General features: G+C 36.1%; 1 pseudogene; it reads right to left on the bottom strand.

The window, feature by feature from the left end:
- LOC102145674 (UDP-glucuronosyltransferase 2B10-like) overlaps window positions 1–15,652 on the bottom strand; it is an 87,630-nt pseudogene extending 71,978 nt beyond the window's left edge.
- Window positions 15,653–18,631: the final 2,979 nt, after the last annotated feature.

Here is an 18,631-nt window from a genome sequence, read left to right as displayed (position 1 = left end):
GTTCCTATTTCTCCACATCCGCTCCAGCACCTGTTGTTGCCTGATTTTTTAATGATTGCCATTCTAACTGGTATGAGATGGTATCTCAACATGCTTTTCATTTGCATTTCTCTGATGGCGAGTGATGATGAGCATTTTTTCATGTGTCTGATGGCTGTATGAATGTCTTCTTTTGAGAAGTGTCTGTTTATATGCTTTTCCCACTTTGTGATGGGGTTGGTTGTTTGTTTTCTTGTAAATTTGATTGAGTTCTTTATAGGTTCTGGACATTAGCCCTTTGTCACATGAGTAGATTGCAAAAGTTTTCTCCCATTCTGTAGGTTGCCTGTTCACTCTGATGGTTGTTTCTTTTGCTGTGAAGAAGCTCTTTAGTTTAATTAGATCCCATTTGTCAATTTTGGCTTTTGTTGCCGTTGCTTTCGGTGTTTTAGACGTGAAGTCCTTGCCCATGCCTATGTCCTGAATGGTATTACCTAGGTTTTCTTCTAGGGTTTTTATGGTATTAAGTCTAACATTTAAGTCTCTAATCCATCCTGAATTAATTTTCATAAAAGGAGTAATGAAAGGATCCAGTTTCAGCTTTCTACTTATGGCTAGCCTATTTTCCAAGCACAATTTACTAATAGGGAATCTTTCCCCATTTCTTGTTTTTGTCAGGTTTGTCAAAGATCAGATGGCTGTAGATGTTTGGTATTATTTCTGAGGGCTCTGTTCTGTTCCATTGGTCTATATCTCTGTTTTGCTACCAGCACCATGCTGTTTTGGTTACTGTAGCCTTGTAGTATAGTTTGAAGTCAGGTAGCGTGATGCCTCTGGCTTTGTTCTTTTGGCTTAGGATTGTCTTGGCAATGTGGGGTCTTTTGTGGTTCCATATGAACTTTAAAGCAGTTTTTTCCAATTCTGTGAAGAAACTCATTGGTAGCTTAATGGGTATGGCCTTAAATCTATAAATTACCTTGGGCAGCATGGCCATTTTCACAAAATTGATTCTTCCTATCCATGAGCATGGTATGTTCTTCCATTTGTTGGTGTCCTCTTTTATTTCACTGAGCAGTGGTTTGTAGTTCTCCTTGAAGAGGTCCTTTACATCCCTTGTAAGTTGGATTCCTAGGTATTTTATTCTCTTGGAAGCAATTGTGAATGGAAGTTCATTCCTGATTTGGCTCTCTGTTTGTCTGTTACTGGTGTATAAGAATGCTTGTGATTTTTGCACAGTGATTTTGTATCCTGAGTCTTTGCTGAAGTTGCTTTTCAGCTTAAGGAGATTTTGGCTGAGACAATCGGGTTTTCTAAATATACAGTCATGTCGTCTGAAAACAGGGACAATTTGACTTCTTCTTTTCCTAACTGAATACCTTTATTTCTTTCTCTTTGCTGATTGCCTTAGCCAGAACTTCCAAAACTATGTTGAATAGGAGTGGTGAGAGAGGACATAACTGTCTTGTGCTACTTTTCAAAGGGAATGCTTCCAGTTTTTGCCCATTCAGTATGATATTGGCTGTGGGTTTATCATAAATAGCTCTTATTATTTTGAGATACGTTCCATCAATAATGAATTTATTGAGAGTTTTTAGCATGAAGGGCTGTTGAATTTTGTCAAAGGCTTTTTCTGCATCTATTGAGATAATCATGTGGTTTTTGTCTTTGATTCTGTTTGCATGCTGGATTACATTTATTGATTTGCGTATGTTGAACCAGCCTTGCACCCCAGGGATGAAGCCCACTTGATCATGGTGGATAAGCTTTTTGATGTGCTGCTGGATTCGGTTTGCCAGTATTTTATTGAGGATTTTTGCATCGATGTTCATCAGGGATATTGGTCTAAAATTCTCTTTTTTTGTTGTGTCTCTGCCAGGCTTTGGTATCAGGATGATGTTGGCCTCGTAAAATAGTTAGGGAGGATTCCCTCTTTTTCTATTGATTGGAATAGTTTCAGAAGGAATGGTACCAGCTCCTCCTTGTACCTCTGGTGGAATTCAGCTGTGAATCCATCTGGTCCTGAACTTTTTTTGGTTGGCAGTCTATTAATTATTGCCTCAATTTCAGAGCCTGCTATTGGTCTATTCAGGGAATCAACTTCCTGGTATAGTCTTGGGAGAGTGTAAGTGTCCAGGAAATTATCCATTTCTTCTAGGTTTTCTAGCGTATTTGCATAGAGATGTTTATAGTATACTCTGATGGTAGTTTGTATTTCTGTGGGGTCGGTGGTGATATCCCCTTTATCATTGTTTTATTGCATCTATTTGATTCTTCTCTCTTTTATTCTTTGTTAGTCTTGCTAGCAGTCTATCAATTTTTTAGATCTTTTCAAAAAACCAACTCCTGGATTCATTGATTTTTTGGAAAGTTTTTTGTGTCTCTATCTCCTTCAGTTCTGCTCTGATCTTAGTTATTTCTTGCCTTCTGCTAGCTTTCGAATGTGTTTGCTCTTGCTTCTCTAGTTCTTTTAATTGCGATGTTAGAGTGTCAATTTTAGATCTTTCCAGCTTTCTCTTGTGGGCATTTAGTGCTATAAATTTCCCTCTACACACTGCTTTAAATGTGTCCCAGAGATTCTGGTATGTTGTATCTTTGTTCTCATTGGTTTCAAAGAACATCTTTATTTCTGCCTTCATTTCGTTATGTACCCAGTAGTCATTCAGGAGCAGGTGGTTCAGTTTCCATGTAGTTGAGTGGTTTTGATTGAGTTTCTTAGTCCTGAGTCTTAGTTTAATTGTACTGTGGTCTGAGAGACAGTTTGTTACAATTTATTTTCTTCTACATTGGCTGAGTAGTGCTTTACTTCCAACTATGTGATCAATTTTGGAATAAGTGTGATATTGTGCTGAGAATAATATATATTCTGTTGATTTGGGGTGGAGAGTTCTGTAGATGTCTATTAGGTCCGCTTGGTGCAGAGTTGAGTTCAATTCCTGTATATCCTCGTTAACTTTCTGTCTCGTTGTTCTGTCTAATATTGACAGTGGGGGTGTTAAAGTCTCCCATTATTATTGTATGGGAGTCTAAGTCTCTTTGTAAGTCTCTAAGGACTTGCTTTATGAATCTGGGTGCTCCTGCATTGGATGCATATATATTTAGGATAGTTAGCTCTTCCTGATGAATTGATCCCTTTACCATTATGTAATGGCCTTCTTTGTCTCTTTTGATCTTTGATGGTTTAAAATCTGTTTTATCAGAGACTAGGATTGAAAATCCTGCTTCTTTTTGTTTTCCATTTGCTTGGTAGATCTTCCTCCATCCCTTTATTTTGAGCCTATGTGTGTCTCTGCATGTGAGATGGGTCTCCTGAATACAGCAAACTGATGGGTCTTGACTCTTTATCCAATTTGCCACTCTGTGTCTTTTAAATGAACCATTTAGTCTATTTACATTTAAGGTCAATATTGTTATGTGTGAACTTGATCCTGACATTATGATATTAGCTGGTTATTTTGCTCGTTAGTTGATGCAGTTTCTTCCTAGCATCGATGGACTTTACATTTTGACATGTTTTTGCAATGGTTGCTACCTGTTGTTCCTTTCCATGTTTAGTGCTTCCTTCACGGTCTCTTGTAAGGCCGGCCTGGATGTGAGAAAATCTCTAAGCATTTGCTTGTCTGTAAAGGATTTTATTTCTCCTTCACTTATGAAACTTAGTTTGGCTGGATATGAAATTCTGGGTTTACAATTCTTTTCTTTAAGAATGTTGAATATTGGCCCCCACTCTCTTCTGGCTTGGAGAGTTTCTGCCGAGAGATCTGCTGTTAGTCTGATCTTCCCTTTGTGGGTAACCCGACCTTTCTCTCTGGCTGCCCTTAAGATTTTTTCCTTCATTTCAACTTTGGTGAATCTGGCAATTATGTATCTTGGAGTTGCTCTTCTCGAGGAGTATCTTTGTGGCGTTCTCTGTATTTCCTGAATTTGAATGTTGACCTGCCTTATTAGTTTGGGGAAGTTCTCCTGGATGATATGCTGCAGAATGTTTTCCAACTGGTTCCATTTTCCCCGTCACTTTCAGAGGCACCAATCAGACATCGATTTGGTCTTTTTCCTTAATCCCATACTTCCTGGAGGCTTTGTTCACTTCTTTCTACTCTTTTTTCTCCACAATTCTCTTCTCTCTTCATTTCATTCATTTGATCTTCAATCACTGATACTCTTTCTTCCAGTTGATCGAGTCAGCTACTGAAGCTTGTGCATTTGTCATGTACTTCTCATGTTATGGTTTTCATCTCTATGAGTTCTTTTAATGTCTTCTCTGCATTGATTATTCTAGTTATCCATTCATCCATTCTTTTTTCAAGGTTTTTAGTTACTTTCCGCTAATTACGTAGTTCCTCCTTTAGCTCTAAGAAGTTTGATCGACTGAAGCCTTCTTCTCTCAACTCATCAAAGTCATTCTCCATCTAGCTTTGTTCCGTTGCTGGCGATGAGCTGTATTCCTTTGGAAGAGGAGATGCGCTCTGATTTTTTGAATTTCCAGCTTTTCTGCCCTGCTTTTTCCCCGTCTTTGTGGTTTAATCTGCTTTTGGTCTTTGATGATGGTGATGTACTGATGGGGTTTTGGCATGGGTGTCCTTCCTGTTTGTTAGTTTTCCTTCTGACAGTCAGGTCCCTCAGCTGTAGGTCTGTTGGAATTTGCTTGATGTCTACTGCAGACCCTGTTTTCCTGGGTATCAGCAGCAGAGGCTGCATATTATAGAATATTGCTGAACAGCAAGTGTTGCTGTCTGGTTCTTGCTCTGGTAGCTTCGTCTCAGGGGTGAACCCCGCCATGTGAGGTGTGAGGTGTTGGTCTGCACCTAGTGGTGGATATCTCCCAGTTAGGCTACTCAGGGGTCAGGGATCCACTTGAGCAGGCAGTCTGTCCGTTCTCAGATCTCAACCTCTGTGCTGGGAGATCCACTGCTTTCTTCAAAGCTGTCAGACAGGGGCATTTACCTCTTCTGAGGTTTCTGCTGCTTTTTGTTTAGCTGTGCCCTGTCCCCAGAGGAGGAGTCTATAGAGGCTGGCAGGTCTCCTTGAGCTGTGGTGGACACCACCCAGTTTGAGCTTCCAGGCGACTTTGTTTACCTACTTAAATCTCAGCAATGGTGGGTCCCCCTCCCCTAGCCTTACTGCCACCTTGCAGTTAGATCTCAGATTGCTGTGCTAGCAATGAGGGAGGCTCCGTTGGTGTGGGACCCTCTGGGTCAGGTGTGGGATATAATCTCCTGGTGTGCTGTTTGCTAAGACCTTTGGTAAAGTGCAGTATTAGGGTGGGAGTTCCCCGATATTCAAGGTGTTGTATGTCTCAGTTTCCCTTGGCTAAGAAAAGGGATTCCCTTCCCCATTGTGCTTTCCAGGTGAGGCAATGCCATGCCCTGCTTCAGCTCTCGCTGGTTGGGCTGTACCAGCTGACCAGCACTGATTGTCCAGCACTCCCCTGTGAGATGAACCTGGTACCTCCGTTAAAAATGCAGAAATCACCTGTCTTCTCTGTCACTCATGCTGGGTACTGGAGGCTGGAACTATTCCTATTTGGCCATCTTGGGTGCGCTGCACATACTGGGACTCTTATAATGCTTTATTGGTTAGCTTGATGGTGTCTTATAAATTAGTTAGGTTGTCTTCACTTTTTTTGTGTGTATTTTTTTCTTTACATTTTTGCTCCCCTGCCTGAATAATTTCAAATAACCTATGTTCTTAAGTGTGTATGTTTTTTATATGTTTGATAATGTCTTCTCATGGGCTCCTCTAGTGAATATTAAAATTCATTTATTGTATTCTTCTGCTCCTGAATTTTTGTTCAACTCTTTTTTATAGAGTTTTACCTTTTTGTTAATATTTTCATTTTTATATGAACTATTTTTTTATTTTATATAGTTTTTTTGTTCTCTCTTAGTTAATTATCTTTAAAATGATAATTATGAATTATTTGACAAGTAATTTATAGATCATCATTTCCTTGGGGTTATTTTTTAGAAGTTTATTTTGTTCCCTTCATTGGGCCATGGTTTTGTGGCATGTGTGTGTGTGTGTGTGTGTGTGTGTGTGTGTGTATGCCTTGTGTTCTTTTGCTACAACTTGGGCATTTGAAAAATAGCTGCATCTCCCATTATGTACCACCTAACTTGGTACAAAAGACTGTGTTCATTAGTCACACCAGCTAGATATTCTGCGGGTCTCTCAAACCTTTTCTGGGAATGTGTCTTCTCTCAGCTTTTGTATGTAATTACCCAGCTAAAGATTTTTTATTTTCCTACATCCTCTTTAGGAGTTTGTAGTCTATTTCTCCCTCTGCTGTCATTCTGTGGTAGGGCAGTCTTTTTAACACTGCCAAACGCGGTTTTTTCTCAGTAGCTCACAGGCATCCGAATTCTGCTAGTTTCTGGGATTTTTTTGAGTTAGGTCAGAGAAACTAGCCCCTTGTGCAGCCCCTCCAAAAGCTAGAACATTAAAGCACGCTTTACTCTTCTCTTTCTTTCCCATGGGGGAAGGTATGGCTAGGGAATTTTCTCCTAACTGTGCCATGTTGTACTGGCTGTTCTCTATAGTGAGACAATTCTGTGAAATTTCTTAGCAATTTCAGTGAAGTTCTTCTTGGCTTTGCTCTTGCCTGGGATGCTGTGATGTTTTAACTTGTTTCTGGAGTTTTCATAAAGGTTATTTGGTCTCTCTCTCTCTCTCTATATATATATATGTGTGTGTGTGTGTGTGTGTGTGTGTGTGTGTGTGTGTATACATATATATATTTGTTAAGTCCATTTCTCTGTGAGGAAAAAAGGAAAATGGGTTTCCTATTCCACCAACATCAATATCCCTCCACCTACACACCACGTATCACTTTTAAAGGATATGTACTGACAACATGGCAATATACTTTTATGTTCTGTATTAGGTAGTGAGACTATAGGCACTTATTTAAGTGCTTAAAACTATTTTTTCAGTTTGTAATATTTCATATAAATTAAAAATGCTAGAAGATATCCCAAGAAATTCTTGCAGCTAGGTAAAATGAATGTGACATAGCTTTGGTGATGTTATAATAATCCATTTGATCATTATTTGATTTTAATTATAATAATTTATTTATATATTTATGTTTGTATTAGTAAATGGGGTTATAATTTGATTTAAGTGTCTTCTGGCCATGCTCAACCTAATGTGAGAATGTTCCAAAGGTTTGGTTATAGCTGAGTAGTCTGGAATTTAAAATTTCTCTTTTTTTAATAGAAACATATAAATATTTGGCTAACCAGTAAGTTTCCAAAATACTAATATGTAAGTATTAAATAACTGCAATAAACATCATGGCTGAAATATTGGTAGATAAAATGTGTAAATAAAATCATTAAATATATAGTATTCTTTGTAATCATTTACAGGAAATCAATATGGAAAACCTGCTTGTGGTGTTCAGGTCTATGATCTCAACCACATTTGTGTAATTTATTTTGTTTCTTACATTGACAAGCTGATTAAAGGCCCATAATGGCATGTGACAAAGAGAGTTGAGCCTATTAATATAAAGTTCAATAATAATACTTTTCCCAGGAATCTATTAAGAATTAAATTAAAGTACGAAAGTCATGTAACACAATTTCTGGTAAATTCAATGTAAGAAATCATACATAATATTATGCTAATGTTGCATTATTAGAACAGTTGTAGATAAACAAATAATAACTATAATTTAAACCTTATTTCCTTTTGAGGAAAGCAAAACTTGAGGATAAAGCAAAATAGATTTTAAAGAGATGCTTGCTGCTGATAAATAGGATGGAGAAAACACACAGAATAAAATATGAAGTGAAAGAAAAGAGCAAGACACTCATAATACAAAAATACTTCCCTCCACAAGTTGTTTATGAAAAGAGAGTACATATTCTCATTCCCGGACTGGTCAATAGGTGACACTGTTGAGATAGATTAAAATAAAGTGAAAAGAGATTGTGACTAAATTCATGTACACTTGTCATGGAAACAAGAAGAGCCACTGTTTTGTGAAGTATTAATATATTGGAATAACTTTTTTTTTTTTTTTTTTTTTTTTTTTTTTTTTTTTTTAGTTTTCCACTACTTTGATTGAAACCGTATGTAGATATAAAATACACAGACAGCTTGTGTTTAATTTAGTCAATAACTAATGGAATGACTGATAATTAAATCCCAATAAAAATAGTAACTATGCTCACTGTTTAGACATTAATCTAATATTTCCAATGCTACTGCACTTTGGAATACCCTGGAGATCTTTGTAAAACACAAAAGCAATTAGCAGTGCTATTCCAGTGAACACATAAAATATAAGAAAGGGAAATAGCTGTATTGCTGATAAAGAGCAAGTGTTAGTGGTCTGGATAGAAGATCAAATTACTCTCAACATTCCCTTAAACCAAAGCCTAATTCAAAGCAAGGCCCTAACTCTCTAATTCTATGAAGGCTGAGAGATGAGGATTCTGTAGAACAAATGTTTGACACTAATAGAGATTGATTCATGAGTTTAAGAAGCCATCTGCATGAAATAACAGTGTAAGGTGAAGCAGCAAATGTTGATAAAGAAATTGCAAGTTATTCAATACATCTAAGGAAGGTCAAGGTGGTTAGGTTAAGTAACAGATAGTCAATGTATATGAAACAACATTCACTTTAAATACAATGCAATCTAGGGCTTTCATAGCTAAAGGGAAATGAAAACCGATTCAAATCTTCAAAGGACAGGCTGACTCTTTTGTTAGGGGCTAATGCAATTTGTGACTTTAAGTTGAAATGGGTGCTCATTTGCCATTTGGAATATCCTACAGCCCTAAATAATTATGTTATAACTGCTCTGCCTGTGCTTCATTAGTGGAAAAACAAAGCCTGGATGACAACTCATGTGTTTACAGCAGGTTTACTGAACGTTTTAAGCCCATGTTAAGACCTACTGCTCAGAAATAAAATATTTCTTTAAAATATTACTACTCATTGACAATGCACCTGGTTACCCAGGAGTTCTGATGGATAAGTACAAAGAGATTAATGTTTTCATTTCATCTAACACAGCATCCATTCTGGAACCCACCGATCAACGAGTAATTTCAACTTTCAAATCTTATTATTTAAGTAATATATTTCATAAGAAAATAGCTGCTATACTAATTCTTCCAATGGATCTGAGCAATATAAATTGAAAATCTTCGGAAAAACAATATACCATTCTAGATGCCGTTGAGTATAATAATCATTCATGAAAGAAGGTCAACATAGCAACACTGAAAGGAGTTTAGAAGAAGTTGGTGCCAGCCTTCATTGACAACTGTGAGAGATTCAAAACTTCATTGGAGAAAGTAAATTCAGATGTGGTGGAAATAGCAAATGCACTACAATTAGAAGAGGGGCCTGAAGATGTGAATGAATTGCTACAATCTTTATATATATATAGATCTATGTGTGTGTGTGTGTGTGTGTGTATATTCTTTAAGTTCTAGGGTACATATGCACAACTTGCAGGTTTGTTACATATGTATACACATGCCATGTTGGTTTCTTGCACCCATTGACTCGTTGTCTACATCAGGCATTTCTCCTAATGCCATCCCATCCCTATCCCCCAACCCCATGATAGGCCCCAGTGTGTGATAATCCTCACCCTGTGTCCAAATGTTCTCATTGTTCAATTTTCACCTATGAGTGAGAATATGCAGTGTTTGGTTTTCTGTCCTTGTGATAGTTTGCTCATAATGATGGTTTCCAGCTTCATCCACGTCCCTGCAAAGGACATGAACTAATCGTTTTTTATGGTTGCATAGTATTCCATGGTGTATATGTGCCAAATTTTCTTTTTTTTCCTTTTTTTGTTTTTTTTTTTTTGGAAATGGAGTCTCGCTCTGTCGCCCAGGCTGGAGTGCTGTGGCCGGATCTCAGCTCACTGCAAGCTCCGCCTCTCGGGTTCCCGCCATTCTCCTGCCTCAGCCTCCCGAGTAGCTGGGACTACAGGCACCCGCCACCTCGCCCGGCTAGTTTTTTTGTATTTTTTAGTAGAGTCAGGGTTTCACCATGTTAGCCAGGATGGTCTCGATCTCCTGACCTCATGATCTGCCCGTCTCGGCCTCCCAAAGTGATGGGATTACAGGCTTGAGTCACCACGCCAGATACAAATTTTCTTAATCCAGTCTATCCTTGATGGACATTTGGGTTGGTTCCAAGTCTTTGCTATTGTTAATAGTGCCACAGTTAGCATATGTGTGCATGTGTCTTTATAGTAACATGATTTATAATCCTTTGGGTATATACCCAGGAACGGGATTGCTGGGTCAAATGGCATTTCTAGTTCTAGATCATTGAGGAATCGCCACACTGTCTTCCACAATGGGTGAACTAGTATACACTCCCATCAACAGTGTAAAAGCATTCCTATTTCTCCACATCCTCTCCAGCATCTGTTGTTTCCTGACTTTTTAATGATCACCATTCTAACTGGTTTGAGATGGTATCTCATGGTGGTTTTGATTTGGATTTCTCTGATGACCAGGGATGATGAGCATTTTTTCATGTGTGTGTTGCCTGCATAAATGTCTTCTTTTGAAACGTGTCTTATAAAAAATAATTCAAGTGGATTAAAGACTTGAATGTTAAACCTAAAACCATAAAAACCCTAGAAGAAAAGCTAAGCAATACCATTCAGGACATAGGCATGGGCAAGGGCTTCATGACTAAAACACAAAAAGCAATGGCAACAAAAGCCAAAATAGACAAATGACATCTAATTAAACTAAAGAGCTTCTTCACGGCAAAAGAAACTACAATCAGCGTGAACAGGCAACCTACAGAATGGGGGGAGATTTTTGCGATCTACCCATTTGACAAAGGGCTAATATCCATAATCTACAAAGAACTTAAACAAATTAATAAGAAAAAATCAAACAACCCCATCAAAAAGTGGGCAAAGGATATTAATTGCTACAATCTATTGATCAAACTTGATCAGATGAAGATCCGTTTCTTATGGATGAGCAAATAAAGTGGTTTCTTGTGATGACATTTTCTCCCATGGAGATGCTGTGAACATTGTGGAAATGACAACAGATGGTTTAAAATATGACATCAATTTACTTGATAAAGCAGTGGCAGGGTTTGAAATGATTTATTACAGTTTTAAAAGAAGCTCTACTGTGGGGAAAGCATTATGAAGCAGCATCACATACTAAAGATAAATCTTTACTGGAAGGAAGAGTCAATTGGTGCAGCAATCTTTACTGTTGTGTTATTTTTAGAGATTTCCACAGCCACTCCAACTTTCAGCAGCCACAGCTTTGATCAGTTAGCAGCCATCAATGTCACTGTAAGACCCCCCATCAGCTAAAAGATTACAACCTGGTGAAGGCTTAGATATCATTAGCAATTTTTAAGCAATGAAGTATTTTATAAGTAAAGCCTGTATATTTTCCCTTAGACATATGGTATTGCACATTCAATAGACTATAATATAGTGTAGACATAACTTTTATGTGCACTGGGGAACCAAAAAATGCATGTGTCTTGCTTTGCTGCAATATTTGCTTTATTGAAGTGATGTGGAACTGAACTCCCAATACCTCTGAGACAAGCCTGTGTTTGTGAAATTAATGTAAAACTGATTTAAATATGAATATATACTTTGATGTAGAGCTTTAAATTGTCACATATTTAATACAACATATTCTTGATCAAATAGGTTTTCTAATATCTTAAGTCCTTAGCATATAAGTTGTTATTTAACTAATTTATACATTTTAAAGATTAAGATTAGAAAATATCATAATAATCTTACTTTCAGAGTAAATATGTTTTTATTTTTCCACAGTAAATAACTTTACATTGTAAATAAAGATTAGAAATTAGAGATTTGGGATATTTGTGATTTTTTTAAGTACAGCAAAAAAAGTATTAATAAATCCAAGTTTATCAAGTGCACTGTCAATTAAAAAGTTTCATAAAATGAGTTCTTTTTATATTATGATTATTTTCCTTGAAAGAATCCATTTCTTTTGAACATATTGTTGACATGTTCTCTTTCTGAAAAAGGATTAATGACCTTTACTATTTAAAGTTTTAGAAAGAATAGGCCCTTATATTTAAAGCAACACAATAAATATCGGTTGACAAAGGTGGAAATGTAGACTGTGATGGTCTAAATGGACTCTATAGAAAAATAGTAAGCCTTTCCTAGTGTAATCCCCTATTATCATTATTTTCAATTTATATGCTTAGCCTAGTAGTGCTAAGCATGTAGAAAAAGTGAAGTCATTATGCTTCTCATATCAAACTGTTCCCTAAGATATTTTCCTGTTGTGTATGGTCTATTGCATGTGTCAGTTTTACTCTTTTGGCTTCTCTGCATCCATTGAAGTTATCATTTTTTGTATTTGTGCACTCTCCAGGAATCAGCATATTGTGAGTCAGCATAACACTTCAGGTCCAAGACCAAGATGGTGAATTACCAAACTAAAAATGGTTAGAAAAGTCACATGGCCTCAAACATTTTCTGGTGTGATTGGTGACATAATCAATGGTTGGAAAAACTTTAAAAGTAGCAATATTGACAAATAATTATGAATAACAATTCTCAAATCTTTGAGCAATTGTGCACTTGTAAATGTGTTCACCTCCACAGCTGTTCCTTTGATCTTTATGAGAATGATGTCATTAGGCAGATCAGCAAACATGGGAACTCACACCATAGAGACCTATCATAAACAGTTAACAGGTCCCATTAGTTTCACCAGGAGTAACAAAAGTTTTGGTTTTGAGATGACTTAATTTTGGAATCGGATTGGGAAATGGGTAAGAATTCTATTATAATGTTAAAAGAATTTCTGAGAAAGAAGGGGAAAAAGCAATCAGATAACTCACTGAAGAAAGCAGCATTTTCTACAAAAGATGAGCACATGGGACATTGCCACCACAGAAATTTTCTATCTTCAGAAAACAAGGCATTGATTATTTCTGCATTGCCTGAAACTCTTACAAGAACAACAGAAAGTGTGAATCTATAAAATTGATGATCGATTTTTTAAATAAATCTGCTTTAGAAGTAAAATAATAAACTTTTACAACTTTAAAATATTGAATTTTTAGCTGTTAAACTGTTATTCACCTTGTTGCTCATCTAATTGCTTATTTTTACTTTCTCATAGTCTTACCAAGAAGATAATTCAGGAATATCCAATCATAGAGCTGAGTATTGGCTCATAATGTGGCTAGTTTCTTTCTTTTTTATATATATCCATAAAACCTGTGGAAGAAATATATGTATTTCACAAGTAAAACCACAGGATAATAGCATTTTAAGGCTGTAGAAATATTTATAACTCATACATCCTACTCTATTTCAGATTACATAGCGAGAAAAGTATATAGGGTTACTTTGTAAATACTGAAATAAATAAAAGCCTTTTATACATCTGTCTTTTTTATACATCTATCTTTATTGCCATTTTGCATATTATCAATTACAAAAGAATGAGATTATAAGTGAGGAATTAGAAAATAAAACAGTACTGGCTAATCAGTTTTTGAGAGATAAAAATTATTATGGATACATGACTTTTGTTTAAATTATAGTTACTTGACCTTCCTCCCTCTCTTCAAATTTAGAATTTCTCACAAATATACCCTGCTTTAGATTTTGTCTGTTTTTGGATGAGTAGTAGTCTTTTCATCCTACCTCCTTCTCACCTTTATTTTGTGTTATTTAATATTTAAGAAAAAATGAGACATGGGTTAATTTTATTCCATTTTTCAATTGAGCATCTTGTCTGGATTTGTACTTGTTGTTATATACAGTTTTATTTTTAGGAAGTCTGTAAGAAACCTTACATTTGAATCCAAAGGATGTAAAGATGTATCAAACCCCCTAACAGAGAATTGCATAATCACAACCCAAGATTTCACACTCCTATTTAACATTCTTGCCTATGCTGTGTTTTATAAAATTTAACTAAATAGTTTTAAAAGAGCCTTGACTATTTCATAAATAGCCTTACGTATTCATTGTAGAACTTTAATTGCCTTCTAATTCTAGAAAACTCTTAGCTAATTAGAAAAACCACAGAAATCTAGGGTTCTATTCCTATGCCCTGCTACATTGAATCCTAAAACAACTTAAGCTGAGGATATATTTAAGCATGATTCTTCTCTATCAGCATGCTGATAAAAATTATCCTCCCTTTTCCTGGTCATTGGAGCCAACATATTTCAGAACTTTTTTTTTTTTTTTTTTTTTTTGAAGAAGTTACCACAGGTCTTAAGTATTTTAGTATTTCAAGTTCTAAATACTTAGTGGGACTTAAGTTTTTATTTCTATTTTATTACAAACAAATAACTTCAAAAAGATGTGTTTCCATGGAAATGGCAAGTCTCAGTAGACAAATAATCAATTATGCCAAACTACATTAGTATAATGTTTTATGATTTTTTTTCTTAATACAGGTACTTGTTATGCTAAATTTAAAATAAGATTTAACTTTCAAATAAAAAAGACACCATTATCCACACTCTCGATCCACTGTGGGAATAGCAGCTTACCAGATTTGGAGTTTATACTGAGTTTCTGCAGAATTTGGGTGAGGACTAAAACAAAAATATCAGCCTTTTCTTCTGGAAGATTTTGGAGAGTTGATCCAAGAGAAAACACCACAACACCATCATTGCCTGAGCTCTGAACAAATTCTTCCTTGTCCTGCAGAGAAAAACAATATTTGCATTACAAAAGTGAAGTATCCATAGAGAATAAAATAAAATTTACTTATACTTCTTAAATGAAGACAGAAAGGAATTTTCAGAAGCATAGACTGTCTCCACATTTTGACACATAGCACCATCTAGTCTCTTTAAGATAATGTCTGTGTGTGAAAAATTTGACTTAAATCAACGATCATTGATTACTAGAAAGAGAATGGTACCAAATCATTACAGAAAAATATGAAGCAATAAGAGTACAGTTCTTTTCATATTTAGTGGACACCTAATTCTAAAAACTGAGTGGTTTCCAAACACATAAAAATATATTTTGTAATTAAACCTCCAAATATGTCTGTATTCGATTTATTAAATTATGAGCATGACAGTTTATATCTAGTAAATCATTACTGTGTTGATTTACATTCCTTTTAGATATGGTTTCTATAATACTTTTCTCTTCTGTGTGTGTGCATGCATTTGTGTGCTTGTGTGTGTAAAAGTGGAAGTGTGAGAATAAAGAGTAGTTTGGCATTGCTAGTTAGATACAGGTTAATTATGTCATTACTTAACAGAACTCGGTTTGCAGTTGTAACTTGAAAGAAAAGAAAAAGAATATTAATCCTTCTGAAATGAAACTGTACTCATCTATACACATCTTACTAGAAAAAGAAATCAATCATTCTCTCAGGAATACCATTGAATCTGCAGTCTTCCTAAAATAATTTTGTTCATATTTCCACAGTACAAGAAATGAGAGGGTTTTTCCTCACTCCATACTGACAGTTAAACATAATTTGTACTATAATTATTTTAGGAAAGTCTTAAAATTTTATGTGACCTTGGCATTCATTTTAAATATGAGTTGGACTTCTTCATTCTGGAAGCAGAGCTTAGAAACCATCGATACAGTTTCAGGTTCCTCTTCATCCTCCAAATTCCTCAGGGTGGTCCAAATCTCTGTCTTATACAACTGCATCCTAATGACCATCTCTTACGGGACCTGTAAATACCACATACTTGGATCACCTTGTTGATCCCCAGACCCCACATAGACTATGCAGTGACCACATCTAAGTCGTAGAATGAATCCTGGAAGGTACGCCTACTACCACTAAACCCACTAATTGGATTTCCCCAAGGGAAGCCCACTTAGATAACACCCTAGACTCCAATAAAGGCTTTGGCTCACAAATCCCTCACTCTCTCTTGCTCCCCACCCACTAGTTGTACTGCATGACCCAGAGAGCTTTCTCTTCCCCATTAGCCGTGTGAATCAAGCAGATTGCTTCTCTCTGGGAACTGTAAGAATATACTGCTTCTGACATTTCATGTGTTTTGTTGAGTTGCCTCCTCTGTATCTCATTTGACCAATGAACACAAACCTAACATCTGTCCCATCTCCTATGAAGTGGCTATCTTGGTAGGAATAAAAAAGACACAGATCAGACAAGAGTCACAAGGGTATCTGCCAGAAAAGAGAAATTTCAATATCCTCTTGACAGACCTTCACAAATACACCCAGAAACAAAGCCTTACTAGCCATCTGGGTATCCTTCATTCCAGTCAAGTTGACATCATCACAATTTATATTTAGTGAAAATTATTACTAATCATTCAACTATTTTTAAAAAGCTTCAGTAAAAAGTTTAAGTTGTTGTAGCATTTAATGTAAAACTGAAGATTGTGCAAAACGAATATAGGCTATTCACTAATTGACTGCTTAGACAGATATTGAGAAACTGGTTAGTGAAAGTATTAGTCTGTTATCACATTGCTATAAAGAGACTGGGTAACTTATAAAGGAAAGAGGTTTAATTGACTCACAGTTCCACTGGGGTGAGGAGGCCTCTGGAAATTGCAATCATGGTGGAAGGGGAAACAAACATGTCTTTCTTCACCTTGCCATGGGAAAGAGAAAACGAGTGGTAGCATCGGCACCTCCCTGAAAGAGAGGGAGTTTTCTGTTACTGAACAAGGAGGGTGGGCAAGTGAGCATGTTGTGGCTTAAATGCCAAAGACACTCGCTGTTTTCACCACAAATTAGTGGATTTTCTTCAGTGAATGTTACTTTATTTGGTTTTTACCTTTAGGATTATTGCCAGGGACACCAAATGGTAGTTTAAGAAACAATTTTCACTAGTTATTCTTGTTTTCCTTCACTTTTGATCCATGGAATTCTTATGCTACCATTTGAGAATGGGCTTGTGCAGAATATATTGTAAAGTGTCTCTACTTTCTGCATATATTTAAAAAAATCAATCAAAAACTGAAAAGTTACATTCTTTCTTTTAACTTTTATTTTATGTTCAGGTGTGCATGTGAAGGTTTGTTATGTAGATAAACTTGTGTCATGGTGGTTTGTTGTACAGATTATTTTGTCACCCAAGTATTAAGTTTGATACCCAATAGTTATTTTTTTTCTGCTCCTCTTCCTCCTCCAACACTCCACCATCATATGTCTGCTGTTTCCCACCTTCACAGTGTCTGTTGTTTCCCTCTATGTGTTCATATGTCCTAACCATTTAGCTCCAAATTACTAGTAAGAATATGCAGTATTTGATTTTCTGTTCCTGCATTACTTCATTAATTTGCAAAGGATAATGTCCTCCATCTTCCATCCATATTCCTCCTGCAAAAGACGTAGTCTTGCTTTTCCTATGGCTTCATAGTATTCCATGTTGAATGTGTACCACATTTTCTTTACTCAGTCTACCACTGATGAGCATTTACATTGACTCCATGTCCTTGCTAACAATTATTGATATTGAGCTTTTTTCTTATGCTTGTTAGCTAGGAAATACCATTCTAGACATAGAAAGGGGCAAAGCTTGTATGACTCAGATGTCAAGAGCAATTGCAACAGAAACAAAGAATGACAATGGGTTCTAGTAAAATTAAAGTGCATCTGCACAGCAAAAGAAACTATCAACACTGTAAAAATAAAACCTACAGAATGATACAAAATGTTTGCTAACTGTGCCTGTGACAAAGGCCTAGTATCCAGCATCTATAATGAATGTAAACAAATTTAAAAGTAAAAACCAAACAACTTTATTAAAATGTGGGCAAAGAACAGGAAAAGTAAATTTTTGTTTATCAAAAAATTGCAATTTAAGAACTAGAGATAGGAGACAAATCTATGACAAAGTTCGGGTACATGCCAAGGCAAAGCTCCTAAGAAGTTGTCATTGACCGGGAGTTATTATTGACATTATAACAGTGGGTCGTGGTTAAAAATATGAAAGCAGATGGCCTCAGTTTGAATCCTGAGTTGACATCTAACCGCCTTTTAAAAAAGATATGAAAATACACTTCTCAAAATAAAAAACAATAAACATATAAAAATGTTTAAACATATGAAAAAAAGCTCATCATCACTGGTCATTAGAGAAATGGAGATCAAAACCACAATGAGTTAACATCTCATGCCAGTTAGAATGGCAATCATTAAAAGTCAGGAAACAACAGATGCTGGAGAGGATGTGGAGCAATAGGAACAGTTTTACACTGTTGGTGGGAATGTAAATTAGTTCAACGTTTGTGGAAAACAGTGTGGTGATTACTCAAGGATCAAGAACAAGAAATACCATTTGACCCAGCTATCTCATTACTGGATATATACCCAAAAGATTATAAATCATTCTACTATGAAGACACATGCACATGTATGTTTACTGTGGCAGTGTTCACAATAGTAAAGACTTGGAACCAACCCAAATGCCCATCAATGATAGATTGGATAAAGAAAATGTGGCACATATACACCATAGAATATTATGCAGCCATAAAAAAATGATGAGTTCATGTCCTTTGCAGGGACATGGATGAAGCCAGAAACCATCATTCTCAGCAAACTAACACAAGAACAGAAAACAAAACACTGCATGTTCTCACTCATAAGAGGGAGTTGAACAATGAGTACACATGAACACAGGGAGGGGAACATTACAAACTGAGGCCTGTCAGG

The sequence above is a fragment of the Macaca fascicularis genome, chromosome 5 (assembly GCF_037993035.2).
Source record: "Macaca fascicularis isolate 582-1 chromosome 5, T2T-MFA8v1.1".
Taxonomy (NCBI): Eukaryota; Metazoa; Chordata; class Mammalia; order Primates; family Cercopithecidae; genus Macaca; species Macaca fascicularis.
This window is presented reverse-complemented; position numbering and strand designations above follow the sequence as displayed.